The sequence below is a fragment of the Eurosta solidaginis genome, chromosome 1 (assembly GCF_040869045.1).
Source record: "Eurosta solidaginis isolate ZX-2024a chromosome 1, ASM4086904v1, whole genome shotgun sequence".
In the NCBI taxonomy this organism is placed as follows: domain Eukaryota; kingdom Metazoa; phylum Arthropoda; class Insecta; order Diptera; family Tephritidae; genus Eurosta; species Eurosta solidaginis.
Window position 1 is genome coordinate 63,605,101 of NC_090319.1, and position 15,489 is coordinate 63,620,589.

Consider the following 15,489-nt stretch of genomic DNA (forward strand, 5'->3'; position numbering starts at 1 on the left):
CAACGGGACATTCATATAGCTGAGTAGCTAAAGGCATCTGCCTTTGCACTGATTTGAATGTTGGAGATTCGAGTTCAATGCTCAGCTCCCGAAAAGCTAGCTGATGAAGAAGTGAAATTCGGAAACATGTCCTAGTAACCATCGCCGTTTGTAAACTTTACAATTTTTCTCTAATATCAATAACAAAAACCATTGTATAAAGCAATATGAGCAAAGCTCGCTAATTAAATACATATAGTATTTGTCTTGGTTATTGCGAAATCCATCACGTGCACCTAAATTAGGTACAATTTGCAATAAATTGTCTCTTTGTAAGGTTAAATACACATTTTTGTCCATTGTGCCATCAAAGAAAGTTATTTTGCCAACTCAAGAGACAGCCAAGTAGGCCCAAAACCGTCACACTTCACCGCCATACCATACAGTTGCCTTCAAATTTTTATACTCAGTTGAGCAGAGCTCACAGAGTATATTAACTTTGATTGGATAACGGTTGGTTGTACAGGTATAAAGGAACCGAGATAGATATAGACTTCCATATATCAAAATCATCAGTATCGAAAAAAAATTTGATTGAGCCATGTCCGTCCGTCTGTCCGTTAACACGATAACTTGAGTAAATTTGAGGTATCTTGATTAAATTTGGTATGTAGGTTCCTGGGCACTCATCTCAGATCGCTATTTAAAATGAACGAAATCGGACTATAACCACGCCCACTTTTTCGATATCGAAAATTTCGAAAAACCGAAAAATTGCGATAATTTATTGCCAAAGACGGATAAAGCGATGAAACTTGGTAGGTGGGTTGACCTTATGACGCAGAATAGAAAATTAGTAAGATTTTGGACAATGGGCGTGGCACCGCCCACTTTTAAAAGAAGGTAATTTAAAAGTTTTGCAAGCTGTAATTTGGCAGTCGTTGAAGATATCATAATGAAATTTGGCAGGAACGTTACTACTATTACTATATATGCGCTAAATAAAAATTAGCAAAACCAGATGAAGAACACGCCCACTTTTTAAAAAAATGTTTTTTAACAGTCAAATTTTAACAAAAATTTTAATATCTTTACTGTATATAAGTAAATTATGTCAACATTCAACTCCAGTAATGATATGGTGCAGCAAAATACAAAAATAAAAGAAAATTTCAAAATGGGCGTGGCTCCGCCCATTTTCATTTAGTTTGTCTAGAATACTTTTAATGCCATAAGTCGAACAAAAATTTACCAATCTTTTTTAAATTTGGTAGAGGCATAGATTCTATGACGATAACTGTTTTCTGTGAAATTGGGCGAAATCGGTTAAAGCCACGTGCAGTTTTTATACACAGTCGACCGTCTGTCCTTCCGCTCGGCCGTTAACACGATAACTTGAGCAAAAACCCATGTATATTTACTAAACTTAGTACACGTACTTATCTGAACAAACTTTATCTTGGTATAAAAAATGGCCGAAATCCGACTATAACCACGCCCACTTTTTCGAGATCGAAAATTACGAAAAATGAAAAAAATGCCATAATTCTATACCAAATACGAAAAAAGGGATGAAACATGGTAATTTGATTGTTATATTAACGCAAAATATAACTTTAGAAAAAACTTTATAAAATGGGTGTGACTCCTACCATATTAAGTAGAAGAAAATGAAAAAGTTCTACAGGGCGAAATCAACAGCCCTTGGAATCTTGGCAGGAATACTGTTCGTGGTATTGCATATATAAATAAATTAGCAGTACCCGACATATGATTTTCTGGATCACCCTGGTCCACATTTTGGTCGATATCGCGAAAACGCCTTCACATATACATCTAAGGGCCACTCGCTTTTAAAACCCTCATTAATACCTTTAATTTGATACCAATATCGTACAAACACATTCTAGAGTCACCCTAAAACCAAAGGCCCACTCCCTCTTAAAATGTTCAGTAAAACCTTTCGTTTGATACCCATATCGTACAAACATTCTAGAGTCACCCTTGGTCCACCTTTATGGCGATATCTCGAAAAGGCGTCCACCTATACACCGAGGGCCCACTCCCTTTTAAAATACTCATTAACACCTTTCATTTGATACCCATATCGTACAAACCCATTCTAGAGTCATCCCTGGCCCACCTTAATGGCGATATCTCGAAAAGGTGTCCACCTATAGAACTAAGGATCACTCCCTTTTAAAATACTCATTACCACCTTTCATTTGATACCCATATCGTACAAACCCATTCTAGAGTCATCCCTGGCCCACCTTAATGGAGATATCTCGAAAAGGTGTCCACCTATAGACCTAAGGCCAACTCCCTCTTAAAATGCTCAGTAGTACCTTTCATTTGATATCCATATCGTACAAACACATTTTAGAGTCATCCCTGGTCCACCTTTATAGCGATATCTCGAAAACGCCTTCACATATACAACTAAGGCCCACTCCCTCTTAAAATACTCATTAACACCTTTCATTTGATACCTATATCGTACAAACAAATTTTAGAGTCAGCCCTGGTCCACCTTTATGGCGATATCCCTAAATGGCGTCCATCCATATAACTATGGCCTACTCTCTCTTAAAATACTCTTTAATACCTTCCATTTGATACACATGTCATACAACCACATTCCAGGGTTACGCTAGGTTCATTTTCCTACATGGCGATTTTCTCTTATCTTGTCTCCAAAGCTCTCAACTGAGTATGTAATGTTCGGTTACACCCGAACTTAGCCTTCCTTACTTGTTATTTTTGACTTCTGAAATTGCTTTTTAAGCTCTGTATTTGCTTTACACCACACTTTAATCATGCCATATAAGCCAAATATATAAAATTTTGATTCAGATGTGATAAGTGCGGTGTTGAGCAATTTCTGAGCTCAAAAATAAAAATTTGTTTGACACCGTCACTAGTTTCTTTTCTATATACATAGCTCAACAGTTTTGTTCTGTAGCTGCACGAAGTAAGCTGTGAGCCACTGTATGTTTTAAAAGTGTAAGTTTTTTTTTTTGATAACGTAATAATAAAACGTCAATAATTCACCGATAATATACTGACATATTTTGGTATTCATAAATGAATTTTTCCGAAACCTGCTGAATGCTTCCAAAATTATCGAGAATAGTCATTAACGTAGTCCTGACCGTAATTATTTTGAAATGGCTTCGGAATGATACCAAGATGATTCTATAACAATCTCAAAATAATCTGTGTGAAATTATGGGCGTACAATGACATTTAGCGACTTGATTTTATAAGATTTATGGATAGAGTTATCAAGTTCGTTTATAGTTAAGTCTTTTGTTCGCGAAAAACCTTTTCCTCTTACAACTTTCTTTACTGCCATGTTATTTGTTTATGTATTAGAGCAATATGAATAAGATCAAGAAGTGAAAGATAGTACACATTAATAACGTCTACTTCGATATTGGGACCACATAGAGGACGCTGAAGCTGTCTGCACTCGCTCACGTAGTGATTGATTCGGTTCGCGATTTGTAATCAGCATCACCATAGTCAAAAATTTCACAAGTTTCTGTTTTTTTTTTTAACTTTGGAATTATAAGAGAATGGCAACACTGATGGCGGAAAATATTGCGCTTAGCACTTTCGTTAGTGATCTACATATATGGTGCATACATTAGATGACAAACAGTGAGACCAACTTATGCAAGTACAGACAGTACGCAGTTACAAGTTTTTATTTGCCTTAAATGCTCGCATAAGCACAAAAAAGTAAGTGGTGCGAAATACCGGTCGGTAAACAAAGTCACCAAGCCTTTTAATGGCTTTAATCTGACGTAGCTGTGCCAGTGGAAACCACTAACAATCCCACCACCAACACACCACCTCCAGCACTATCATCCACCAACTTAACTTCCTGTACTGACTATCGCTGGGTAGAAAAGCTGACATTTTGCATGCGAAAATAAATTAGTTTTCCATGTTCCTTTGTCAGTTATCACATCGAAATTCTTGTTTTATATCGGTGAATTCTAACATTTTCGTATGCTGCAATGCCGCCACCGGTGTCTGTGTGTTGTAATGTCTGCGTCGTGTCGTTGTTGTTTTACTTGTTTGTTGTAGTTCTACAAGAGAGACACATGCCTGATTGCGTATAAATATTTGTTAGATATGGCATCAGGTGTACGCCCCACCTCCCACAGCACGACGACTTAAATGGGCTAATGCTATTCTTAGACGCAAGCGCAGCATCATAGAACATTTTGCATTTTTACTTTGACATTGGCACTTGAATACTAAACGTTTGTAGGTATGTGTGAATTCACTGCACTAGTAGTCAAAATAAAGTGGCCTCTTTTTTTTCTTTTCGAGCTATTTAATTTGTTTTATGGCCAAAAGATTGTGAAAACGCAATAGCATTGCTTTGAAAGCTTTTGGCGCTGGATAAAGATGCTGGTGGTATTAGCATGGGAGAAAAGCCTGGCACGCATGCGCATTTTATTACACACACGCACAAACACCACTTAATATTTGTTTGTTAGAAAGTGTTGCACATAATGTTATGCAATCGGTTACGCATGCGCGGTCGCGGAAAATCCGGTGAATGAATTGCAATCAATTTGAAGCGGAAAGTAATTTGTCTGCATCGGTAAATCGGTTGTTATTGTGATAAAATTAAATTAAGCCGGGATTCAAGCGCTTTATACATGGATATTTTGTAATAGACTGTTTTGAGTGAGAATAATGTTATGAACTTCAGTTGGGTCAGTTGAGATGACAAGTTGGCTATTGCAAAGAAAAAACCTCTCTCGCGAATAAAAATCACGCTCTACAAGTGAGATGGCTCATCCGGTAGATCTATGGTCGTGTCTGTGATGCCTACAGTGAGTATCAAAGGAGCTATAAAAGCTCTGGCTAAGTTATATTATTTTGGAAGCAAAGGAAAGGACTGACCTCTACTTAATTGCGAGATGCAGGTAGAGGAAGACTTGACCTACCTTTGTGATCCCAAACGACATCAGTTATAGCGAAACAAAGTAGCTGGCGAAAACTGGTTTGTCTCCAAATCAAATCTTACAAGGGAGAACAGAAAATCGTTCCAATATATATCAATTATTTTAATCTATTCCCCTTGACCCTTCAGCCTATTACTGTATGTTGAGGCTTTTAATGTATTTAAGTATACATTCAGGCTTTCTACTCCATATCACAAGTGGGATTAAGAGTGACGCCACTTATATATTCTAATATCAACCGGCCTTTCATCCTTCAGCTCACAAAAGCGACAAATTACCTTACTTAGGTTATATCGTACACTAAAGTGTCCCCTTTAGTACCTAGTACGAATTCTCAGGTCCTCTCCTCCTAGATGAATGAGTTTGTCTAATACTAACGTTCAATTATGTCTGAACTGCTTTGTTTTCCAGTTTCTTATGGTTTCACGAGTGTGCATCTTTTTAATTCAACAGAAGACCTCTGTGTCAAGTCCAATGTTTGGATTACTTGTTTTTCAAAGGGTTCTGTTCACAATGAGCACCGTTAAGTTCCGTGAGATTCTGAGTGTAGGGGCCATTGCATCACTTACTTGCTATGTGGGTTGAAGATTAGGTTTAACGGCAGGTTCATGAGGACCTCACATAGACTGACTGAGTTGGTAGTGATGTTGCAATATAGAATTTTGTATGAATTTTCACAATCGTATTTTGCCCCTGAGTCGAAGAAAACTCTTGATGCTGGTCACTAAGCATGGACTATAAGGGATTTCAACGGCGGGCTTGTCTTTCAACCAGTAATTCAAACCCGCGACAATTATAGTCCATTATATGTAAAAAGGCATAAGGGGGCTCCGTCGAAAGCTGATAACGGAAAAGCAAAGAAAAAAGGTAATCTGACATATAGGTGTGCGACTGCCTTGGAAACGATTTTTCTAGGACCCACGGAACCTTCAGACCTATTCAATTCCTCCTTAATACATCTTTAGCTGTCACAGTAATCGTCGAAACCGATATCCATCCTAATGGTGTGAGTGCCCGTTATAGAGTGTCCATTAAGAAACTTTGTCTGGGCGACTTATTTAAGATCGACTTATTTAAGATCAAATGTTTGTTTGTTTGGTTTTGCGTCCTTTATTATATAATGGCCAAACTTGGGTTGTTGTCTCGTACATGCAAGAAGCTCGTCAGAGCACATTCGCAATTTTTGCAGTATGTATGTATGCATTGTTCGCACAAGGCTTAAAAGAGTTCATAGGCATATCTACCGAATCATTTTGTCGGTCCATCTAATTGAAAAATCTACGATACTTACTAATCAACTTTGCGTTGTTCACAGATGAGCCCAAGGCCTTTAGTACGATCTAGCTAACGATCTAGCTACGAATCTAGTCCCATCAAGCTTTGAGTCATCGATGAATATATTAATGTCTTCTAAAGTGAAGTGTTAAATTCCTATTCCGGTTTCTCTAAATGGCAAACCTGCGACCACGGCTTCCTTCGCCCCCAAAAGTGGTACGTAAGGTATTATATTGAGTGCTTCCATCGGAATGAAACAAACAAGTGTGGCGCATTACAACGAGAGTTTGCACATCATTGAATAGCCTGCTCACCATCGAAAATTTGGATAAGAAAATCTTGGGTGGCAAATGAGGTAACATTTTCCTTGGTTAAATACTTGCCTTATATTATGCAATTCATAAACGACTGCCGTTTTTTTATTGTTTGCTATAGATAAAAACTCAATATCACAGAATGCACACGAAATCGATCTTATCGCAGCAACTTCCTGCGCATTTTGCGTGGCTCCAATTGCAGCTCGTCAAGCGAAAGTTTTGCATTAATCTGATTAACGCAATCGATGATCGAACAATGCAATCTTCTTCGATCACAAAATACAAACAACCTTAGCATCAACCAACTATGCGTATGTGTGTTATGTTATGTTATAGTAAAACAAGTCAAGTTCATATCAGTGATGGATGTGCTGCATCACAGGCCTAAGATGCGGTAAAGATAAGAACTGCATCAATTTCAACTGCAGGGTATCGACACTTAGAATTAAATGTATATAGTATATCATCGGTGGATGTTGCTTTGCCTTTGCAGTTGTATTGCCTGAGGATTAAGAATATAGTTACTAAGGCGTGTGTGTTCAAAGTCAGCTGAAGAAGGTCACAAGAAGAAGAACGCAAGCGCCAAAACGACGCAAAAGTCGATTTAGTTGGGCCTTAAAACCGAGCTTATTTTGCTATTTGTGTATACATAGCTACTTTAAATTTTATCCTACAAATTAGCTGAAGCTACAATTTTTTTTATTTCGAAGGCTGTGGAAACATTTTTCAGACGTTTTTTTATGACAGAAATACTCTTGTAGTGTTTGCCAAACTACTGGCAAGGGAGAACTTCCTTAAAAAAACTTTCTTTTTCTTTGTATGCACCTCCCATACTACGGTACCCAAACAATTTTGGAGTGCTCCCATTTCAAGATTTCGAAATGAGTTTGAAATATGTGTGAAATTTGAGCCTCAAAAATATGATCCAATAACAAATGTTTTGTATGTATTTTATTTTGAAAAAATTTTTCGTTCAAATTAAATTCGTATTTCATCTTAAAGTTTCTTTTTGCTCCCTTTGTAAATTCGTATATACGCCTTTTCTTTCATGCACGTTTCGCCTATTTATCTATAATGATTCACATATTAACAATGTATTGAACTTTTTTGGTTGCAGCAACAAATTGCCTTCGCGGTATAGCCGCGGTATAGCCTTCGGCGATTGGCGCTGACGTTGGTATGGCCCAGCTTTAAAGGTTTATAATCCAAACAACTAATTTTGCAACAAGACTTTCAATATGCTTCCCAATGCGTTAATGATCCGCCCTATTATAATACACATAACGACTCCGAAAAATGTCATACAAGAAGTAAATTATAAGCGGTTTATGAAAGTAGTAGGAGTTGATCGGACTCTCACTTCTCACTGTTCGGTCCCCTATTTAAGCTGACATAATGAATGAAATAAGCAGAGCTGCTCAACCCCTATACACTTGTTGCACTTTTGTTTTTGTTTTCCCTTAAGAATGGACACACACTTTGATTATAAAAGAAAATTCATAGCACTCCCATATGCCATCACATATAAATTCGATTCATATTGTTACGAATATTAGCAAAACTAAGCGGTGCTGCCATTTCTAAGCCGATGCTAAGGAGCGCCTTGCATGCGCATCCATAGATCAATCATTATGTATCTACATAAACGAATAAAACATTATGTCTACACATATGTACGTACACGCAGCAGAGAAGAGATGCTCCCAAAAGCATGGCAGAATGATACAAGGTGGCAGCATGGTGACATACCTACAAACATACATAAATAAAAATCCCATGTACTTTGTTTTTGTAAATTCGATGGACAAATGTCAAAATCGTACTGCGCCGGAAGTTGATGTATCAAATCAAATAAAAAAAGTTTATAATCAGCTGTTCGATGCTGCCACCTTGTGTCGTTCCGCCATGCCCAAAAGTATGCAATTGTAATTGTTGAAGTGTCGCTCACAAATACACGCATATGAGAAGCTACATACGTGCATCTGTGCTTATAATTATATGACGGCAACTAAGCAAATTCTGGAAGCGCCTAGAAGATGCCACGAGGAAATCGCAGAGTATAAAAGCACCAGCGGTAGAGGCGCTATAGTCAGTTTCGATTAAGACGCTATCTAGCGAGCAATAGCAGTATTATTTTGAAAGCTATCAGTCAGTTTGGTTATTAAGCCAGCTAGTTGCAAAGTATAAGTGTTATTGTGAAGTACTTTAATAAAGGCCATTTTTCCATTATTCAATATTGGAGTTATTTATTCAACAGTTTAGTGATACGAACTTAGCAAAAAGGCAAATAAGAGGATTTGCAAGCAAATTCGTTACAATATGAAAGTGCCTGAATTTCATAAATGTGCAAAGAAAAGGCACTTCCATATGAAGCCAAGACACTTCGGTATGATATTAAAAGTTACACTAACAAATTGACAACGAAAAATGTTTCAAAATTATTGTAGCACTGAAAAAAATTTTAATTCAAAATTTATTCATTAAGAGGACCATCATAATTCTTTGAACATTTAAAATAATTTTTATTTTTTTTCGATTTCAAAAATTTTCAGTATTTCGTATATGTATTGAGATTTTCACTTCAATATAAAAAATGTTGAACAGCGCTGTTTGAAATATGGCTCTTATCGGACAACTATTATAAGAAGGGAAATACACGTATTTCGGGATCTTAAATGAGTGTAAGCGCACTGACTTCGATGCCATTTATGACACCTGCAGCTGAGCAGAGCTCACAGAGTATATTAATTTTGTTCGCATAACGGTACCCCTAACGGCATAAACTAATCGAGATAGATATAGACTTCTATATATCAAAATGCTCTGGGCGAAAAAAAAAAAATCATTTAGCCATATCCGCCCGTCCGTTTGTCCGTAAACACGATAACTTGAGTAAATTTTGAGATATCTTAATGAAATTTGGTACGTAAGTTCAGATCTCTTTTTAAAATGAACGAAATCGGACTATAACCACGCCCACTTTTTCGATATCGAAAATTTCGAAAAACCGGAAAAATGCGATAATTCGTTACCAAATACGGATAAAGCTATGAAACATGGTAGGTGGGTTGACCTTATGATGCAGAATATAAAATTTGTAAAATTTTGGACAATGGGCGTGGCACCGCCTACTTATAAAAGAAGGTAATTTAAAAGTTTTGCAAGCTGTAATTTGGCAGCTGAGTATGTAATGTTCGGTTACATCAGACTTAGCCTTCCTTACTTGTTTCACTTTGAATTTTTGCTGGGATACTATTTAATCGACCCGAAAATATGTATACGATGATTTTGCAGTGAATCAATAAACATTATGAGCATACACATCAATAATGGCAAAATTCGTTTATTTTTGATAGCAAAAAGTCGCGATAACTTAACATTCTTTATCTACAAATACTAAAGTAACCCACAGATTAATTAGTACCTAATAGGACACTACTAAATATAAATACCTACAGATAGTATATTTTTAGCTTATATCTTAAAATTTCGTTTTTTATTTACATACATACATTTGTCACGCATAACCATTCTTGTGCACCTCCCACTTCTTTCCCAGCGCCAAGTCGCGCGCCGTATTTCGCAAGATCTTCCCACTACGCGTTTTTGGCAGTTCATTCAAGAAAAATACACCACAATGCAATTGCTTATACATCACCACCAAACGTTTGGCCACATACTCAACTATATCTTGCTCCAAAAGTTTGCTACCTGGTATTTTAACCACAGCAGCTGCTGCGGCATCACCATCCACCTCATTCCATAAACCAAAAACACATACCTCCACAACATCTGGCAACTCGGCGACCACTTGTTCAATTTCATGTGGGCAATATTGCATACCATGAAATTTGAGTACATCCGCCTTTCTATTCAATACATATAAATAATTTTCATTATCGAAATAACCGAGATCGCCCGTATGGAACCAGCCTTGATAATCTTGCATGCGTTTCGTTCATTTGGGTTCCCATAGTAACCATTCCAAATTTTGCCACTATGTGCGAGTATTTCACCAGTTTCATTGTAACCCAAACTGCGTCCAGCATCATCGAGTATTTTCACTTTAACACCTGGCACCAATTTACCCACCGAACTTGGTTTGCTGATACCTAAATTGGCGGAAACACCACCGCATTCCGAAAGCGCATAACCGTATGATATGTAACCATTTGCCAAATATTCTTGCATTTTTAGTAGAGTTGGCACATTACAATTACCACCGCCAATGCTGAGGAAACGCACGCTGGTTAGCTTCTCTTTTGATATCAAAGGAGATTTAATCAAAGTGGCTATATGACGCGGTGCCAATGTTAGTATGGTTACGCGATATTTTTCGATCAGCTCAAGTAAATATTCCGGTGTATAAGATTTGTCAACGATGATGCGTGTAGCACCATGCCCACAACTGAATAACATATTGAACAAACCTGTCGAACAATCGATTGTGCTGAACGAGAGTAATACATCCTTGCTGGATATAAAGCTAATGAGAAGTATCAAAATAGATCGTATTATGTCGTGAGCACTTTAAAACGAACAACGTAATGCACTTACCCGTAGTCAAAGAGGCAGGAAGAGTTTGAGATGCAAATGCCTTTTGGTAGGCTGGTGGTGCCTGAGGAGCAAACTATGGCCATGGTTTGATCTCCACCGATCTTAAGACTCTCTGGGCTGTGAACGAAAATATATTTAACATTTTTTGGTTTTCTTAAAAGTTCCACTTTCATGCGTATTCTGACTGGTGGTGTGCATCTGCAAAGTGCAAGAGGAGGGCAATGTGAACTCAACTGAATTAGTTCGGTCTGTTAAGTGGTAAGATTTGTTATCGAAAAGTCATCGATTATTTATCGAAATGTTATCAAAAGTTTTATTATTGATATCGAAAGTTTATTGATTTGTTATCAATTTGATTTCAAAAAGTTTTTCAATTTGAAATCGAAAAGCTATCGATGTCTTCTCAGAGAAGGCTTCAAAAATTTTCACCCCTTATTAACACACTTATACAGTTCCGATAGGCTTTCGGAGAACAGATGAATGGACATGTAAAGATGCTTATGATTTCTAGGTCTGCATCGCCTGACCGAAGTTTTTACGTTGACGGGCGCTTTGATTATTTGAACTTGTGGCCGAAATCGGGGTAAAAATAATTGAAGTGAGACGTGGAGGAGGTCTTCACATCGGGGGTCTTCATTGTATGGTCGTAGCTCTGGGCATTGGAATTCCTGTCCTCATTTTTGATTTCAAAGTACCCGGCGTTGTTAGCTCTATAGCGCTGCAGCACCGCGTTATGAAGACAACCATCAGCGATTTACTGCTTTAAGCCAATTTCGGGGTCGCATATATGTATATACTCTGATGGCACAAAGTGTTAGTGATCAAGAGTTGATGGAGGAGCGGAACTGTGCTCCTTATTGATCACAATCACCTCTCCCTAGATCCATTGCTCGGCATATTGATGGAACATTGTTGGATGGGAGTACACCGAAATTCCAAGAAAATACTTCTGTTAAAACTGTAGGCATGAAGAGTAGATAGGAAGTATTAAAAACTAACTCAGCAGATATCATGCTCTAGCCAGGAGCCGAATTTAATGTCTGAAAAAGGACTCCATCTGCTGTTTAGCAAAGCTTGACACTGCTAAAATTGAAGGTATACCACGCTACATTAAAAGGACAAAGAAGTTTAACTTTTTATGCATTTAAATAGGAAGGGCATTAGATCATGACCTGGCTGAGGGACAGCCACTGTAAGCCAACCTAAACTAGGAGTTAATTGTCTTGTAACGTGGTCAAGGTGCACATACTATGAATAAGGCTGGATGTGCAGATCGACGAAAACAACAGGAGATTTAGGGTCCGGCTTGCTAAGCAGATTTTAACGGCACATTAGACGTTGGAATTGGTAGAGGTATGCTGAGACAAGGAGGTTCAAAACTTTGTAAAGAAATTACGGGGTCGATAACTATTAAGAACTTGCACAGAGCAATCAGTTTGATGAAAAATCCTTTGACGAAACACTGTCAAAATTGGACCATCTTTATATATGTAAATATTATGCGACTATTCAGATGCCCAGCTGTTACAAGGATAAAAAATTTTTAGTGATATGTGAACAATTAGATGAGGTTACACTGAATTTACAGTCCTTGGCCAGTTCTACGGTTTCTCCCCCCAGCAATAAATAGGCTTTAGTAGGGAGTAATTTCGCTGCGACTGACCTGAAAATTTAGGTCCAGCGGAGATTGTTCTGCTGAGGGGCAGCGGCTGTTGCGCGGGAGCGCAACTCATGACCTGGTAAATAAATCAAGCACTCATAAGGATGTTAAGTTATTTACACTCACACATAAAACGATTCACTTTGCGTAGGCTCAAGTAAGTCTTCGATGCGTGGCAAATTCTTGCGATGTCCTTTCAATGTATAAATATTCGCTTTAAATATTTTGCTTATTGTGCTTACACGCTCATAAACATCATCATCACAAATTAAACGTGGACGGGTAATGCAAAATAAATGTTTGATGGTTGCTGTTGAAAAGTTTTTTTTATATTATGAAAAAAAAAATTTTATCTAACAACTTACACTCATTATGATGTGGACTTATGTTGTTGTTGTTGTTGTAGCGATTAGGTTACTCCCCGAAGGCTTTGGGGAGTGTTATCGATGTGATGGTCCTTTGTCGGATACAGATCCGATACGCTCCGGTAACAGCACCATTAAGGTGCTGGCCCGACCATCTCGGGAACGATTTATATGGCCACATTAAACCTTCAGGCCATCCCTCCCTCCCCACCCTCAAGTTCCCTGAGGAGCTTGGGGTCGCCTCGTCTGTTAGTGAAACGGGATTCGCCGCTCGAAGGTGAGGTTGACAATTGGGTTGGAGAAGCTATATACACAACCCCTTGAATCCCGATGTGGACTTATCGCATGGAAGGGTGTACAATTCAATAAACAACCCAAAACTAACGGTAATAAATATGTTGTGTTATCACCAGCAATACCAATAACATCGCCTTGCTTCAAACCCATCGACTTGAAATGTCGAGCCAAACGAATACCAAAACTGATGGCTTCATTATTTGTGAGAGTTGTACCTTCGGTATCGGATATCTGCAGCCATAAAAAAATCATATCATATACATATATAAGTGTAAATATGTATATATGTGCGCTAGACGCTGAACACACCTGACATATATTATCAGGACTATTCCGCATAAATGCGTATACAATTTTACCAATCGAACAGTCCGAATCAAAGAAATTCGAAGACTTTGGACCGCTCCACACTTTGGTGTATTTATCGAACTCAGTATCGAGGTGATCCATGTTTGTTTTTGTTGCTTTTAAACTTTTACAATATGTTAATAGCAAATCAGTCTTAGAAGTTCTTAGATGAGTGTGCTCATGCTTAGTTAGCCGTTTACTGATAGTGCGCTTTTTAAAAAAAGTGGTCAATATGCGCCGGTCTTGGTTTATTCCAATACGCCCAGCTGATAAATGGTCATAAATCGTTGGAATGTGTTTGTTAACTTATTTTTGCTACTTTATATGTATGTGTGGATACCAAAGCGCATTATCAGTTAAAGAATAACTTGTTGATACAATTATGCGGTTTATTAGTAACAAGTAATGCGGTAGTTACTCACGAACGTACGGACCAAAAACGTGTCAGCTGACACGACCTATCTTATGAGAGTGCAATGTAAACGAAAACTCACCGACGTGCAACGCCCGTACGTACGTAGCCCGGAACGTAGAAATCAAAACAATTTTGATTTTTTCCCTAAGAACGTGTCAGCTGATCGCTCTCTCACTAGACAGAGTTGCCTAGTAAACTTTTGTGCTCTAATTTTTGACCGTATGCAGTTTTATGCAAAAACACATAATTAAAGTCTGAAAAATTGTGAAAATAATTCGAAATAATTATGTAAAAATGCAGATTAGAAATATGTAATCTATTTATATTTATTTAATATTAATTCCAGCCTTTTACAACATCAAAAATTAAATTGGAAAAAGTTGATGTTTCCATAAGCATGCATGCAAAATGGTCAATGGCAACAGTGCTTATCTGTAAACAATACAGACACAAATATGTTATGTACATGTACACAGACGCACACATTGATTCCTACGGGCTTGAGGGTTCGGTCAAACGTGTTTCGTACGACAAACGTCCGTACGTACGGCACACGTCGGTGGGTAACTGCCGCATAAAAGTGTCTAAGTTCGGGTGTAACCGAACGTTATATACTCAGCGTGAGCTTCAATTGTACATTTCATTTTAGATAAATTACTTTTCTACGTAACATGTGGCACCGCCCGTTTAAAAAAAATTTCGCCCCATTTCCTCTTACAATAAAACTTGATAACTGAAATATCATTGATTCAAAACTATTTTTTGCTAAGTTATAGCTCATTATTCTAGTCTACGACCCTTTTAAACTTGTTGTTGTATCTAAGTTGCCGTGGTCTTTAACCGATCTCGTCCATTTTTACTAGAAATATTTTCTGCTATAAGGAAAATACGTGTACCCAATTTTGTTACGATCCGTTAATTTTTCTTCGAGTTGTGGCTCCCGAAACATAGAAAATTGCTTAAGCCGGAGTCATTGGTGCCGTATGTCGTATCGCTGTATCCGTATCCCTAACGTAATCAGCTGTTTATCGTTACGACGGTAAACCAAAACACAATTGGTTGGCTACGATACGGTTACGACCTTAGCGGCACCAATAATCGATTGCATTGATTCTCATAAGGTTGGTCGAATCAGCTGTTATAAGGTTACCGATACGGTTACCGATAAAGCACCAATGTCTCCAGCTTTAGTCATAAAAGGGGCGGTGCGACACCCATTTTCAAAAATTTTATTTTTTTCCAATTTAATGTTATAATTCAATTTAGAAAGTAAAATTCTATTGAT

At 37.7% G+C, this 15,489-nt stretch overlaps 1 pseudogene; it reads right to left on the reverse strand.

Annotated features, from left to right (window-relative positions):
* Positions 1-9,910: 9,910 nt before the first annotated feature.
* On the reverse strand, positions 9,911-13,891 carry LOC137233587 (uncharacterized; annotated as a pseudogene).
* Positions 13,892-15,489: the final 1,598 nt, after the last annotated feature.